This window comes from Acomys minous, assembly GCF_964271855.1.
Source record: "Acomys minous genome assembly, chromosome: 14".
In the NCBI taxonomy this organism is placed as follows: Eukaryota; Metazoa; Chordata; class Mammalia; order Rodentia; family Muridae; genus Acomys; species Acomys minous.
In genome coordinates, this window is record NC_140496.1 from 77,777,211 (window position 1) to 77,793,548 (window position 16,338).

The following is a 16,338-nucleotide window of genomic DNA, read 5'->3' on the forward strand; positions in this document are numbered from 1 at the left end:
CTCCTTCCACAGCGTGAATTCCAGGGCTCAAATTCACGTCACCAGGCTTGGCAGCAAGTCCCTTTCCCCACTGAGCCATCTCACTGGCCTCAGTCATTCAGCTCTCTTAATGATTTTAAACCTTATCCTGGATCAACGTGGATAATTAATGAATAGCATATTTGAGGTGCATCATTTTGTCCCTTAGAGGAACTTAGCTGTGGAGGCTTAGTTTGACAATCAGTGCTAACTTGAGGCTCCTTGATTTATACCCGACAAACAGCTAGTGGAAACTCATTGACTTACAATGTTATTCTTCCCACTATCGACACAGCAATAGTCCATGCCCATTAAGACAAAATTAGTTCCTTCGGGTCAAGGGGTTGAAATCCTCTGTCTAACATTTCAGCCACGTGAGTCAATCACCCTGCCCCGCCCCTAGGAAGGCAGGCCCAACCCCAGGAAGGCAAGACCACCTTAGGCTATGGAAAGGACATAGGTGGAATAATTATCCCTTTAGTGAGATACTTTACTTTTCCTTCCCAGAATCCCCTACCTGTTAGTACAGTCCATATGAGCTGCCATGAGGTTCTAAATCTGTCTGCCTAAAGGTACGACATTTCCCTGTTCTCTTTTCTGATTCTCTCTGGGTACAGGCCAGAACCTGCACGTGTTTTTTGTTTGTTTGTTTTCTGGTACTTTGCGCTTTCTTTACTCCTTCTCTGAAGTCTTCTTCCTGCCATGTTGCTGCTTGCCTGCTGCCGTGTGGCTAGCCTCCTGCCTGCTGCCGTGTGGCTAGCCTCTGCCTGCTGCCGTGTGGCTAGCCCCCATGGCAACTTAACCCAAACAACATGGCTGTTTTTTTGTTTTTGTTTTTCGGTTGTTTGTTTGTTTATGTTTGTGTTTTCTCTTTTTCTCCACTTTCCTCCTCTAGGCTGCTGCTGGGCTTGTCTGTCCTGGGCTTTTTCTTTACAATGCCAACAAAACCGCAAACCTCTGTTTGCATCCTTTCTTAAATTCTTTTTATTAATGAACTCAGAACCCAAGAGGGGACCCCAATTTCCTTGGTAACATCTGGCAGCCAAGAAAGGATGTCCAAAAACCTCCAGAAATACCAAATGTTCTTTGCATGGGATTTTTTTTTTCCCTTTCACTCTCAAGGCTCCTGGCCTCTGGTATGTGTCTTACAATAGCCTGGAGGTCTTTGGCTGATCCATTTCCCTTCCTTGTGCTGAGCCAAGCCTGTGGTCTCTTCAGCAACCACTGTGTTTTTGTGGTTGGAATTTCTGTCCTGCTCTTGTTTCTCTTTGCCCTGATTAATTTCTTTTGATTCAATTATGTCGTTTCTTTTTAATAGGCACCTAAGGTGTATTTTGAAACCAGACAAGGATTAAATGGAATCTTTATATGAATGAAACCATTCATATGGCATCTTCTGAGCAAATAGCAGTATGGTATACCATGTGTTTGTTAAATAGGGACTATTATTAGGTTGATGACTTGGGCACCTATAACAAAAGAGATTAGTAATCATACCAATGTATTTATTGTATGTTTTATATAAACGAGGCATAGGATAATCCTGGCACTTGAAAGGCAAGAGGATCCCTGCAGGTGTGATGACAACTGGGTCTCCACAGACAGCTCTAGGCCAGCAGGGCTTTATGGTGACAACCTCTCTCAAAAAACACAAGAGGAGTCAGGGCACAGAGATGACTCAGTTGGATCTGAGTTCACAACTCCGACACCCACACAAACAGCCAGGCAGCCTGTGCTTGGAAGGCCTCGAAGTGGGAGAATCCCTGGCATTTACTGGTCAGGCACTCTAACAAATTGGGGGAGCTCCAGGCTGGGGAAGGGGGAAGATAAGGGGTTTCGGGGGACACTGCCTGAGTACATGAGGTGGAGCACAATTGCAGAAGGTGTCTAATATCAACCGCCAGCCTTTATTCCTGACATGAATATGTACATACATAAACACACATACACAGAGAGAGGGGGAGAAGGAGATGAACAGGAAGAAATGGGGGCAGGGGATAAAAAAAAGAAAGAAAGAAAGAAAGAAAACCCAACCAAACAAGAACAAAAACAGTTTTACTGAATTTAAAACCTTTTTGGAAATAAAAATATGAAGAAACAAAGGAACCTGTGTATTTTTATGCTGCTTAATGAAGAAATGGGCTGTCTTGTTGAATTCTGTCTGGATAATTGGGGCACGACCTAATGGTGCTAAGTTAGGAGGTTAGGATGCATCTACTCAGATGCATCTGTGTCCTTGTGTGTTCAGAGATAAGGGTACAGCTCGGAGTACAGCAAGAATACACCTGCAAGGAAAGATTATATGATCTACTTCAGGAGAGAGGTGTGAGGGGGAAGGGAGGCTAGCCTTCTCTCTACTCAATTTCTCAAATACCAAGGGACCCATTACAAAGGAGTTCATCTTGAATCTCCATCAAGAGAAAAGCCCAAAGGTACGAACGTTTGTGGGAGAATATTGAAGGATATTTTAATTATTTGGATAATTGAGAATTTGTTATAGAGTGATACCTCAATTTAAAAACTGCTTTAGGACAAATTTATTTTAAATTAATTTGTGGCACAGAATAAATTGAAAGATATGCTGTTCTCAGCCTCAGAGAAGAGTGCTGTACTGTTATGTTGCATAGCTTTTTCCTGAGGAGGAAATCAGTGTTCCTATGACGTTGGGATGTTCTATTTGATTCTTCACTGCCTGGGAAAGGGCCCATCTGGGCTAAGGGTTGAACCAAGGCTTGCTTCACCCAGAAAAAAGGCTTTATTCTGGGGAAAACCCAAAGCAGGGAGAAAATCTGTTCCTCAAGGCATAATTTAATGCTTAATAGCCTACCTGTTAGGACACTGCCCCAGTCTGCCTAGCAACCTGTGACATCATTGCCTACTTACCACTGGGTGTCCCCCTGCCCAGGACTATATAAGGGGACAAACCCACCTACCTATCTCTCTTGCCTCCCTCCTCCACTTTCTTTCAGTTCTCTTAGTCTCTTACTCTTATTTTTCTCTTCCTCTCTGTCTCTGGGGTGCTCCCCCCTTTCTTCTCCCCCACTCCATGCTCATATAATAAACCTCTCCATATCACATCTGTTGTGTGGCAAATATCGCATATTTCATCTTACTTTTCATATTTAAAACTATTCCTAGGTCCTTCTATCCACCCCTATTAGTTACTTTCCTCGCTGCCCCGATTAAATACCTGACAATGAGCAATGTGTAAAGGTAGGACACCACGTTTGTGCTTGACGTTGAGGGACAGCATGGTGGGAGCAGCATGAGGTGACGGGTCACATTGCATCTGGGTTTGGGAAAAAGAAAGGACAAAAGTGGGGCCAGGCTAAGAAATATCAAGGCCAGCTCCCAGTGACCTACTTCTTCCAACTAAGCTGAACTTTCAAGCATCCTCCCCCCCCCCCCCCGCCCCAACCTCCCCACCCTCCCCCCCTCAACTCCAACCCCCAACTCCCCACCCCTATCACCCCCATCCAACTAAAGACCAAGTGTTCAAACAACACATGAGCCTGGAGAGGACATTTCACATTCAAACCCCAATACTACCCTCAATATAAGCTCTGGTCTATTTGATACATTCAACAATGGCCTGGCCCTAGGCATAAATAAACAAATGACTCAGGGTCCTCGTCCTCTGTAACATCATCCTACTCCTGAGCCTGTGCTCCTTCATTCAAACAGTGTTTATTGAGTGTCTGAAGGAAGGGGTGATAAAAGTCATAGCTGGGGACAAAGTGAGCCCACCCAAAGAGGTGACATTTATATGGTCACCCAAGAGATAGATGAATGCTGTTGGTCAAAGCCTGGAAAAGAGGTCACTGAGTTGACGGTGGTGTGTGTGAAGTTTCAAAGCAGGAAGGAGAGAAGGAGATGGCTGGGGTAGCTGAGGAGCAGGAGGGAAAGCATGAGTATGAAAGCTGGCAAAGAACACGGGTTAGCGGATGCTGCAGCAAGGCACTTCCTTTTCTCCCGCATAGCCTCATGGGAATGCTCTCTACCTCCTCCAAGGCTTAGCTTTAGGGAGGCTTGCCCTGTCTGGTCCACCTGAACTGTTATATTCTCTTTGTCCAGTTGGTTTCCATCACATCTGTCACCTTCTATTATAGTAGCAATTCGCTCTTTATTATATTTCTTTTAGTCATTCTAGTGTGTAAACTTCAGGAAGAAAGAAAATTTTCTTTGTTTACTAATATGTCCCCAACATCAACAGCAGGGCGCAGCGTTCAGTAGGTTTTCAATCGATCATTGCTAAATAAGACCGAATTGAGAGTTAATGGATGTTTTACACAACCGCACGGTGGCATCTAATCTGCATTTTTTTGGGAGCTTACTCTGGATGCTGAGTGAAAACAATGTTTTAAACCCGACACACGTCAGTGCAGCTCTGTAACCACTCCAGATGTAAGACCAAGATTTTGCCAAGGAGAAGTAGAGCCCGCCCCCACCTGCCCTTCCTCTTTTGTTCTTCCTTCTTCTTCTTCTTCTTCTTCTTCTTCTTCTTCTTCTTTTTTTAAATCACCCAGGTGGAGGGAAGCAAACAAAATGGATACTGTGAGGCTTTAGGTGCATGGGTGGGAGCCACGGGATGAAAGCCAGGCACTCTATCAAGCAAGTTGAGCCAGAGGCACATACTGCGCACATGACTACCAACAAAGCCCTAAATACCTGGATCATCTAAATGGCTAGCTACAAAAGGTGTGTTTGTCTCCCTGTTCTCTTTGCCGAGGCTTGCTACTGCCTCAGGGAAGAAACTGTTTACTTTTCATATGGGATTTTTTATTTATCATTATTATTTTTTTTCTGGTTTCTCTCAAAAGGAAAGTAATTTGTACCGGTTAACTCTTTTTGAAGGACTCTGTTGAAAGAAATCGCCCCAGGATGGGTGCTCATACTCCATTAAGATGGGATTTATGGGTTACCACAGGCTTAGAAAGCCTGCTCTGGGCTGATTCATTCATTCAGCAAATATTTCTGGAACATTTTCTATGTGCCTGGCCTCGCTGGAGAGTTGAAGGTGCAGTCCTTTTACTGGCTTCTGATAAAGCTTACCTTGCAGTTGAGGAAATGACATATGGCACAAGAAGGTGAATACAGATTTGACAGTGCAAAATGTGGCCCCAGGCTCCTGTGCCTAAGTCCTAAGCAGACGGTGGGAAGCAGAAAGTGCTGTGCAGCCAACTCCCAGATGCACCCTTTCCCTCCTAGCAGTTTTCATTACCTGAGACAGCCACACGATCTTGGGAATATAGTCAGTTTTCCAAAGCTAACTGCCCTCCAGTTAAAGAAGTGGCCGTTATTCTGAGATGATATTTGTCACGCACAGAGACGAAGTTATTTTTTCTTTAATAGCATAATCATGAGAATGGCTTTGTTTTGCTTTGCTTTGTTTTGCTTGTTGCTTTTAGAGGCAAGGCTCCTCTGTGTCGCTTTGGCCGTCCTGGACTTCGCTTTGTACACCAGGCTGGCCATAACTCACAGAGATCTACTTGCCTCTGCCTCCCTGGGTGCTAGGATTACAGGTGTGCGCCTCTGCCCCTAGTGAGAGTGGCATTTTCAAAAGTTCATATTTGTCAAAGTTCAAAACTGACAACCCTATATTAGATTTTATAATTATTATTTTTTTGAAAAAATAGCACAGCTTCAGTTAATAAACCCTTCCTTCCAAGAAGCTGCTGCTGTGAGCCAAGCAGAATTCTAAGCAGGAGGGACAGGCTGACCGAGTGGCATAAACTGGGTAAGATTTACAAGGTCAGACGGGGAGCAGATGCATAGCCATATTAGGTCTTGGCTCAGTTTTGTTGCCCAGAATCACAGTCTATGTGGAGTGAGTGGAGGAAAGATATAAAAGCGGGCAGTTGGGACAGCCTGCTCGGAGTCAGCATCTAGCACTTTCTGTGGCACTCCAAGACTGATGGCTGCTGGGAGATAAGGTTGGTGAGTAGAACTTGGACAAGTCAAGGAGAGCACTGGAGGCCCAAGTGTGGACATTGACTATGGGGAAACAGGCAGTACTGTAGTGAGCAGCTGAAAGATGTTGTTGTTGTTGTTGTTGTGTTTCTTTGCGTAACCCTGGCAGTCCTGGAAATAGCACTATAGTTTAGGCTGGCTTCAAAATCATAAAGATTCGCCTGTCTCTGCCACCACCGCAAACTGAAAGTTTTAAAGCCGAAAGTGATATCACAGAGCAATACTTTTCAAAGATGAGTCTTTTAAAAATATGTTTTAAGTTACATTGCATAGGGCAATTCTTTTTTTTCTTTATGATTATTTCATTTTGTGTGTTTCCCCTGTATGTAGGTCAGTGAATTGAACCCGAGTCCTCTGGAAGAGCCATCTCTCCAGCCCTCCACACAAGGCAATTCTTGTGCAAAAATAAAATGTACATTGAGAGCACCTAATGCCACTATACAATCCAAAGATTCATTTTTATGTAAGTGATGAACTTATGTTGATAATGACATGTTGCTCACTGTGGGCTAATCGGCTTAACACATGTACTCCTCCAAAACGAGGTGCCAATAGTGTGAAAATCATTATGAGGCTGTAGGGCAGGACGTGCACAACACGCCGGAAGTTTCTGTTCAGTTTTGCTGTGAACTCAAAACTGCCCCGAAAGATAAAAATCATTTTCTCCCCTTGAAGATGACCCTGGCAACTGAGTGAAAACTGGAGAAGGTACAGAGCAGACTGAGAATGTAAAGTGGCAAATTTAAAACTAAGTACAATCCCTTGAAGCAAGCCTTTCTATGCAAGCAAAGTATCCCGGAGCTTGTAACGATTCAATTAAAAGGCAAACCCCATCTTGTTGATGTTATAAAGAAAGAAAAATCCCAAATGGTTCTATTTTACCAATGAAGACTCAGGAGCCAGATGCTGGGGTGTGGGGGTGGGGGGACTGCTAGCTCAGAGAGGCAGGGAAAGTGCCCAGCTGTCCTTCCGACTCAGCTAAAACCCAAGAACTTAAGGCCAAAAGCTCAGGTGATGACCCTGGAGGAAAAGGCCTGCTAGCTCACCCAACAGCCCAAGAGAAAAAAAGCTAAAAGTCAAAGAGCTCCTTCTTCTTCTTCCCCACACCATCTTAAATACTCTTCTCTCAGAGCCCCCCCCCCCCCTTTCTATTAATTCCTGTCATCCCTGTCAACTGGCTCCTGCTCCGCCCCTTGACCTAGGGTTAACTTTATTAAATTCTGTATACAGAAAGCTCTTGGATTAAAAGTGCGTGCTAGGGCTGAGCCACACCATAATCACCTGTTTACAATAAACAGAATATTCTTAAATTAAAGGTCTGAGTTAGGGCTGAGCCATTCCACAACTAGAAACAGGTTTTTACAGCTCCCAGTCTCGGGGTTCACAATGGGATCAAATAGCCTGCAACACTACCTTTAGAAGGGAGCACTTCTGAAGACCAGGAGCTCCGCCAGGAAGCAATTGCCACGTCTCACACTTAAAACCAGAAGAGCCTAGAACAAAGTATCAAAAAAAAAAAAAAAAAAAAAAAAGCAAATGGAAACCAGCAAATGATTTTGGAGACTAACAGGAAGGAAAATCTGTGGTATTTGATGACTCATGGGATGGGAGGGAGAACCAGGTCATAGGAGTGACCCCCGAGGTTTGGCCAGCTGGGTGATAATTGTTCTGTAGTGAGAAATAGGGGAAATCAAAACCTAAAACGTTGTGGGAGGAGACAAGAAACTAGAGCAGGGTGGAGGTGTGCCTTTGTCTTGAGCTGGAGCACCAGGGAGGCAGGAGGCGGGAGGCAGGAGGCGGGAAGTCCACCATCAACATTTCTTAAAGGGGTGGATCCAGGCTTACCCACCCACACATCCCGACGGCTGTGAAGTGTACAGATGGGTTTCCTAAACCAGAGTATGTGAGTCTGAAGAGTGGATCCTCCACGGGAGGATGTTTTTAATCCTGTGACAACAGTTCCAGTTCCCTTTTCCGATTGGCGCAGGGGGAAAAAAATCTGAGCTCCAAGACTCAGAATAAAGAGAGGATGCGGTGACAGCTGCTCACCTTTTCCGGGAGGGCTCCAGAGGATGTTTACAGGGACATTCCTTTCTGCCCTTTGACTTAGAGCACTCAGAATAGACATGGGGACCCCAGTGTAGAAGTCCTAGGAGTCAGCTCAGATATAAGTCAATGATAAACGCAAAGTGGAAGCTCCGAAGAGACAAAGCTCTCGGCCCCGAGGGGATGAGGAGACCATCCCTTAGGGTGGAAAGACGCCTCCATTCCTTTCTCTCCCATTCTCCCCCACCCCCACCCCCACCCCACCCCCCACCCATTCCTTTCTCCCCCCTTTTTCCCCCGCCTTAACGTTTTTATTCCCTCCTCTTTCCTAAACTGGCTTCCATCTCCTAACAAAAATACTGAGTAGGGCCTGAGACAGGAAAGGCCTGTAAAATGCACGTTTCCCTCCGTCGTTTGAAGCAATGGCCGTGTTTTCAAAGCCTGCATCATCGTGACTGTAGTTGCATCAGGTGAGACGATGGTGCTGATCATGTCCACACCTAACTTGGAGCTAGGTTTGGCCAGCCCTTTTGGGCAGCGGAGTTGTAGATGCCCAATGCCCAGCTAGGTAAATCCTTACCCATCCCTCCCTCCTGGGATAGCTGTGACCCGTTACCTAGTGTGATGATTAATATCGGAGAGAGAGGCACTGGCGAGTGAGTGTGACAAGCCGCCCCACCCTCCCGCTGCCATGTTGGAATAGATGCCCTCCAAAGTTTAAGTTGCAACAAATCCTTGCTCCCTTAAGGTGCTACTTGTCTGCTTGCTTTTTGTCACGATAATACGGAAAGCAACTAAGACACGCACTGACTTCATCTGAGAGACAGAGTAAACACTTGTATAGTGCCTATGAGGTGCCCGAGATAGCAGAGCTGCAAGAAGGCAGACACTGGTCCAAGTTTGTGAAGCTTGACAATTATAAGTCTTTGGAAGTTTTCTTTAGTAAAAAAAAGACAGTAAATCCAGCTTTTTTTAACTTTAATGTGAATGTACGTCTATGCAAAGACATGGTAAACAAAACTGACAGTCTGAGTTTGATCCTCACCCAGGACTCACGTGACAGAAGGAGAGCGGCAACTCCCAAAAGTTACCCTCTGATTTCCATACCTGTGCCCTGACATGCATAAATTCATTCTCTCTCTCTCTCTCTCTCTCTCTCTCTCTCTCTCTCTCTCTCTCTCTCTCTCTCTCTTTCTCTCTCTCTCTCACACACACACACACACACACACACACACACACACATAAATGCAATACATTTTTTTAAAAAAGATCTTGTCAAAAAAGAAAAGAAAAGGAAGAAGAAGAAGAAGAAGAAGAAGAAGAAGAAGAAGAAGAAGAAGAAGGTGCAGCTAACTCCCCTTCCAGGGTCTTGAAACTTTGTTAAAGCAGAGGATTTAAAAGTGTAAGCTCCATCAGCTCCAAGGAGAACCTACTTCTAAACAAATGTTTAAAGTAAAATGTGAGTCCATGCTGTTATTTATTCACTGGAAAGATGGGCATGTGTGGAGCAAAGCACAGACTCTGTGTGAGGCAGTGAGCTCTCAGGAGGCACCTGAGTGTTGCACATCTGGAAGTTGCGCCCAGCTAACAGAAGGTCACCAAATATCAAAGCACACTAAATTCCTTATCTAAAGAATGTATTTGATTTGACAAAAAACATCCCAAAGATGAGATGGGCCACGAAGCACTTGCAGGCCTCTTTAACAGAAACACTGACCCAGGGAATAGATGAACTACTTATAGCTATTATTTTCTTTTTCCATTGAAAAATTCTGACATATACACATAACATTTACTATCTTAGCCAGCTTTAAGAAGATTTTTCTATTGCCAGGTGTGGTGGCACATGCCTATAATCCCAGCACTCCGGAGGCAGAGGCAGGAGGATCGCTGTGAGTTCGAGGCCAGCCTGGTCTATATAGTGAGTCTAGTTCAGCCAAGCTATTCAACAGAGAAACCCTGTCTCGAAAAACAAACAAACAAAAAAAGATTTTCTATTATATTTACTGTGTATGTGTGTCAGGTGTGTGTGTGTGTGTGTGTGTGTGTGTGTGTATGCATACACTTACTTATGTGTGCTCCTGTGTGCAAGTGTGGAGTCCAGAGGTCTTTCTCAATCACTTGTGTTTTGGCTGAACCTGGACCTAGCTTACCAAATGGCTAGACTGGCTGGCCTGTGAGTTCCAGAGATCTGCCTGCCTCTGCCTCCTTCTTGCTGGAGTTATAGATACACACTGCTGCACCCCACCTTTATGTGGGTTCTGGGCATCTGAACTCAGGTCTTCATGCTGGGGTGGCAACCACTTTACTCATTGAACCATCTTCCCAGCCCCGAGGCTTCTTTTACCCAGTCCTCAGGCTTTGTCTAATGAGATAATAAATATCAGAATTCCTTTGTTTCTAAGCCGAGTAATATTACTCTGTCCATCTGCTTGCTAAGGGCGCTTAAGGGTCTCTTCATGTTTTAACGGTTGTGAATAACGCTGCCCCGACTGTGGATATAGAGGGAACACTCAGATATGGTTTAGAATATGTGGACCCTATGGGTAATGGTTAGGAGAGTACCTGAGCTGTTGATTTCCATTTGCTCATACGTGAATTACATCAAGCAGTCAAATACCCACAAGCAAGAATCAAACTCAACTTCTTCCTGCATTCCACTGCCACAAACAAGGATAATGAGTCTGGGGAGCCTTACACTAAGATGCAGGGCATCAGGGTACTGGTCCCAGCCCTGCAGTCATTAGTAGCGCTTTTATGTTATTAGGGCAAATTCGTTCATGATTCTTAACAGCCTGTGAGAGTTGGACCAGAGTATTTTGTTTTTGTTTTTGTTTTTTTCCTAGGGTAGTGGTTAACTCAGTTGATTTTTGCCAAGTCCCAATAAGTCTTGTAACTCAGATAAACTGGGCTGGCTGGTCACCCTACCGTCAACTCAGAGGCAAATCTGACCCCAGATTAAATGGGCCAAATTAAATGTAATATGGCTCTTCAGCCTTTTCCTCCACCACCACCACAACCCCCTCCCCCCAAGGGAAAATTAAAAGAGATTCCAGCAGCTGAGTCAGCCTAGGACAAAATTCCAAGCATGTAATTTTTAACAGGCTTTTGGGGAAAAGGTTGCTTTTAGGTCCTGTTAAGAAGTCTTCCCCCACAAATATTCTGGTTAGGGAGGTTTGTGTGTTAACGATTAGACAAGAGCTGTTAAAACATCAGCTGAGTAACTTAAAATATTTCCTCCTTTTAAAAGCTAGCTTGACGTGTCATGGAGCCCCAACTATCTAACGGGGTGAGGAGGACTTTTGTTTGTTTGTTTGTTTTGTTGGTTTGTTTCTTGGTTTCATGGTTGGTTTGTTTTTTCTCTCTTAGTATGTATTTCTGTGCCATAAGGAGGACATAGAATTATTACACAAATAAATAAAATTAAAGTGGCTTCTTGTCTGAATCTCAGCTGTGAGAGAACCCCAGTGTGGAGAATTTCAAAACTTTCCCTCTCTTACCCAGGAATGCTCTGAAATCCCGGATGAGCACCCTTGACGGGAGGGCTAGGCGCTAGCCTGCGGGCCCCATCAACACGGAAAGCTGGTGCTCCCGAAGCTGATGAGGACTGGAAGACTGTTCTGGGGGCGAAACGGAGTACAAATGAAGCAACCATTGATGGCCAGGATGGACAGGAGTATTTCAGCTCCCTGCCTCTGGCTGCAGGTTTTCCAATTAAGAATATGAGTCTTGGCCCGTGAACAGCTAACAATGCATGGGTGACTGGCCTGGGCCTTGGCATGGGGCCTAAAAGACAAGTAACCCTTCCTTTCTATGGGTGCCGAAATGAAAAGATAATCCTACATATTGATTATGCCCACTAGACAATGTTCTGGTGACTCTTTTTTTTTGCAACTCACCCTCCACGATTCGAATTATATTTTGCAAAAACCTTCCCACACATATATAATTCAAGCTTATCCATTAAGAATAAAATATGCAAAGTAAGTTCTTATCGTTCCTAATATAAGAATGCAGAAACAGACTCCAGAAAAAATGAGTCTGATCCCCAGACATAGAAGGATTAGTGGCCATGCTGGGCTGGCCTCAAGCTAGGTCTTTAGAATCAAAATCAAGCCTCTTTTTCCAACATGCAAATTAAAGTTCTCTTTTAAAAATATCCTTCTAAACCAGGTGCAGTGGCCCACACATGTAATCCCAGCACTCAGGGAGGCAGAAGCAGGTGGATCTCTGTGAGTTCAAGGCCAGCCTGCTCCACAACATGAATCCAGGACAGCCAAAGGCTACATAGAGAAACCCTGTCTCAAAAAGCCAAGTATATTTCTTTCTCATAGCACTGTCATCCAAATATAATTATTAACATGAAATTCAGAGGGAGTGTTATAAGAGCAATATTGTGTGACAGAACCAGAAGAGGAAGGGAAGCCAGCAAAGAGGTCCCAGTCTCGGGGTGGGGGTTTGGGGGTTAGGGGTTGGCCCATGAGAGGGGGTACTTAGCTAAGAGAGATAGTAGGGGAAAGTTCATCTCTAAGTATAACTGTAAAATGCCCCAGATTAGCATTCATGAAACTACTGGTGGTCTTGAGGAATATAGATGCACAGATCCTGGGATCCTGGGATCCTGGTTCAGTGGATCCGAATAAATAGCTGTAGCCCCGGCACACTCCCCAGGTGTAGACTGCTGCTTCCCCCAACATCAGTGAAAGACAAGGCATCCCGTGAAGGAGCCTGGGAAGCACTACTGAGGTGGAATTGGCTTGAGAGAAAGGGGTTTTAGAAGCTAATGAAGCAAGTTTTTAAGAGTGGTGGAGTATCAATATGCTCCACTAAACTTAAAACTGTTTAAAAACAAAAACAAAAACAAACTTCTTTGTTTTGTTTTGTTTGTGGGTGGGTGTGGTTTTTTGTTTTTGTTTTTGTTTTTGTTTTTGTTTTTGAGATAGGATCTCTCTGTGTAGTCCTGACTGTCCTGGACTCACCTTGTAGACCAGGTTGGCCTCCAACTCACATCGACCCACCTGCTTCTGCCTCCCGAGTGCTGGGATTAAAGGCGTGCTCCACCATGCCCAGCAACCTTTTATTTTTTCCCCATGTGCACATTCACTCCTATTAAATAGCAAGAGTTGGAGAGGTGAGTTATCTGTGAGTTATTTCAAATATTCCTAAATTCTTTTCTCTGATTACTGCTCTATTCCTTTTACTGGCACACATGCACACATACGCATGCGCGCCTGTGTGTGCGGTTCTGTGTGAGGCTGGAAAAAGCATGGATATGTTTGGAACAGCTGTGAGTATTATGGCAGCAAGCTGATAAGCGAGAAAGAGCTTTTTCCAGCGTGCTGGGCACTGAGATCAAAGCCCTCTGCAAATATTTTGATAGGAGGCAGCTGTGTCATAACAGAGCCGGCCCTGACCTTCTCTCCCAGGACCTTTGCTGGGCTCTGGTCCTACTGTCCTACTTCTTGTGACCCTAGTAGAGTTGTTTATTTCTTCGAGCCTTGTTTCCTCACCAGGTAGAAATAGTGAAAACACTCCTTAAAAATTTGTTATGATAACAAAACAAAGAGACCTTAAAATATAAAACAAGGGTTAGGAAGTATCACACAGTGTTTCTTTAAAAGAAAGTGACTAACTGAGCCTGTGCCTGGCTCCTGGCAAAGCAGATACCACTGTGCACCTGGCAATGAGGATGAGAGAAAGGAAGATGGTGGGAGGCCACTACAAGGATGGCTCACTAAGTTGCCTTAGGATGTAGGTGCCTGATCGCACACAAGCTTCTGAGGAGCCTTATATGAAGCGAGTGTCAGAAATGTCCAGGGGGAAGGTGGAAAATTCATCTAAGTCTGCCCTTCTCTGCAACCAGGTTGCAGTGGCTTATAGCCATTGAGGCCTCATCTCTTCAGGGTGGCACACATGTGAATGCCACAGAAGCCTGCCTGCCCCTCCCCCCAGCCCCCACCCACTCCCACCCCCCAGCCCCTGGGAGAAGGAAAAGGCAACGTGTGTGATGCATCCAGGCCGTGGTAGGGAGCACATTTGGGCTGGCTCTAATGAGTTCCTGGAACAGTAGCTGTGCTTACAGATGAGAACAGAAAGGTTTGAAATGATGGACAAGATACAACCCCACCTGGGGAAAGTGACATGACATGGCCTTGGGTATTTACAGCAGGTATTATATGCCATCTGTTTAAAAAAAAGGGGGGGGGAGAAGACTGCAGACATTGGATTTTAATCCCATTTGTCAGATGCTGTCTATTTCTGTAGAATTAAGGATTATAAACTCCAAATGGCCCACCTGGCTCTTTGTACCCCAAGGACAGCATGACCTAACTGAAGAACCCAGGCCGAGATGCCCTCAGATTCCCTCTTCTCTCACCGTTCTTGACCTTTGTTTGCCCAAGGAAGAGATAATAAACCAACAAGCCATTTGAAACATTCACTGTCCAGCTATTTTGATTTTCTCTGGAGGAAGCTGCTCAGTTTCTAAAGTAAAGAAGAGATAGGACAGAAGAGCAAACTAAGAACACTCCTGTTGCTGAGCTCCGGATGCTGCCATTTTCTCCAGTTACATCCTAGCGCTGTTGGGATTTGGGGAGATGGAAGGGGGTTCATCAAACAACCCACCTATCTGGAAACTCTTTACAAGGAAGGAGGACTTGTTGTCATTTGAGGATTAAGTATGGCTTGCTCATGTCTGTTCCTGTCTCAGGATTCTACCAGAATCAAAGCAATTCAAGTTGTTCAAATTAAAAACCAAAACAAAAAGTAGAGCCCTGTGCCTGCCTCTAGGCAGATGGACACGGAGACTCCTGAAGTCTTGCTAGCTCCCAGGCACTAAACACTAGCTACTATTAGGGGAAGAAACTGAGTGCGCATGTGTGCTCTGCCAGATGAGTTAGCCAGGAGCCAAGTCTTGCTTTATTTATTGGGCTGTCTTGTTTCAGAAGGCCTCTCTTACAAAAATTATGACTATGCTCCTCTGTATGACTTTCCCTTTGCCTTTAGAGATTTCACTGTTTTATTTTATATTTTACATGAAGTGTTTTCCTTTTTCCCCCTAATTTGTAAGAAGCAGAAATACAGTTTTTCTCCCAAACAGAAAATTGTTCTGATCCCATTTATTCTATCCCACTATTTTGAAATATAACTTTATCTTAATTTACTCTTATATGTGTTTACCAATCTGTGTCACTGTTATATATCATTGATAGTCCACATTATTTAATACAGTGCTTTTATAGTTTGATAACTGGTGAGTCAATTATTACTCTTTTTATTTCTCTCATCTTCTGGGTTATTCTTGTGTATTTATTTTTCTGGACAGCTTGTAATCACCTTATATCCATTGTAAAATCTCATTGGAGTCTTGATTGTGATTTGCTTGTATTATCTGCATGCAATATTATCCAAAATAACCTGGTTACAACATGGTAGAAAAGAGGATCAGATATTTGAAAAGAGCAAGATCACATTGTCCCGCAGGTGAGGAGGCAACCAAGAATTAGTAGCATCGATCTCATGTTTGGTGAGCTTTATCAACGATGAGCATTCAGGAGCAAGCATGAAGAATGGTTTGGCTGAAATTAGGCTGGCATTGGGTCTGGCAAAACAAAGGGTGGGGTGAGGATGGAAAAAGAAACAAAAAATAATAATTTTATTATTCAGGAAACTCAGGTTAGAAATAACTGATTTCTCTTGAAGATGTGCTAATGTTTTGTTGGCCTTGATATTATAAATATCTTCATAAACTGAAGTGATTAACTGTGTATTACCGTGTGTGTGTGTGTGTGTGTGTGTGTGTGTGTGTGTGTGTGCGCGCGCGCGCGCGCGGTGCTGGGCCAGGGAAGCCTTCCCTGTGCCATGGAACCCTCATCGGTGTAAAACCCTGATTTCTTAATGTGTGTGTTTTCCCGAAGCATTTCCTTTCTTTGGCATTCAGCATTCCCAACTGCGTTCCCCAGAGGATCTGGAAATGTTGGTGCACATCCATCTGGCAACTGAAGGATTTGTTGGAGTGTGGGAAACTTCAGGGTTATTTTCAGGTTATGACATTTAAATATTTCTCTACAGGTCCAAAGCAAAGTTTATCTTTTTTGAACTATAAAGACGCCAGAGTCTTTAGCTTTAGCTATCCTTTGGAGAAGAAATTGCTTCCATCTTTAAGGAAGGAGCATTTGAAATAAAAGCCTGCATTTGAAAAATTGAAGAGCTAAAATGGAGATGAAGCTAAATGTTTCAAATTACCGCTCAGATTACTATTTTTCTTTCACTTAGGCATAAAACATTAAACATTAAGAAGAGGTC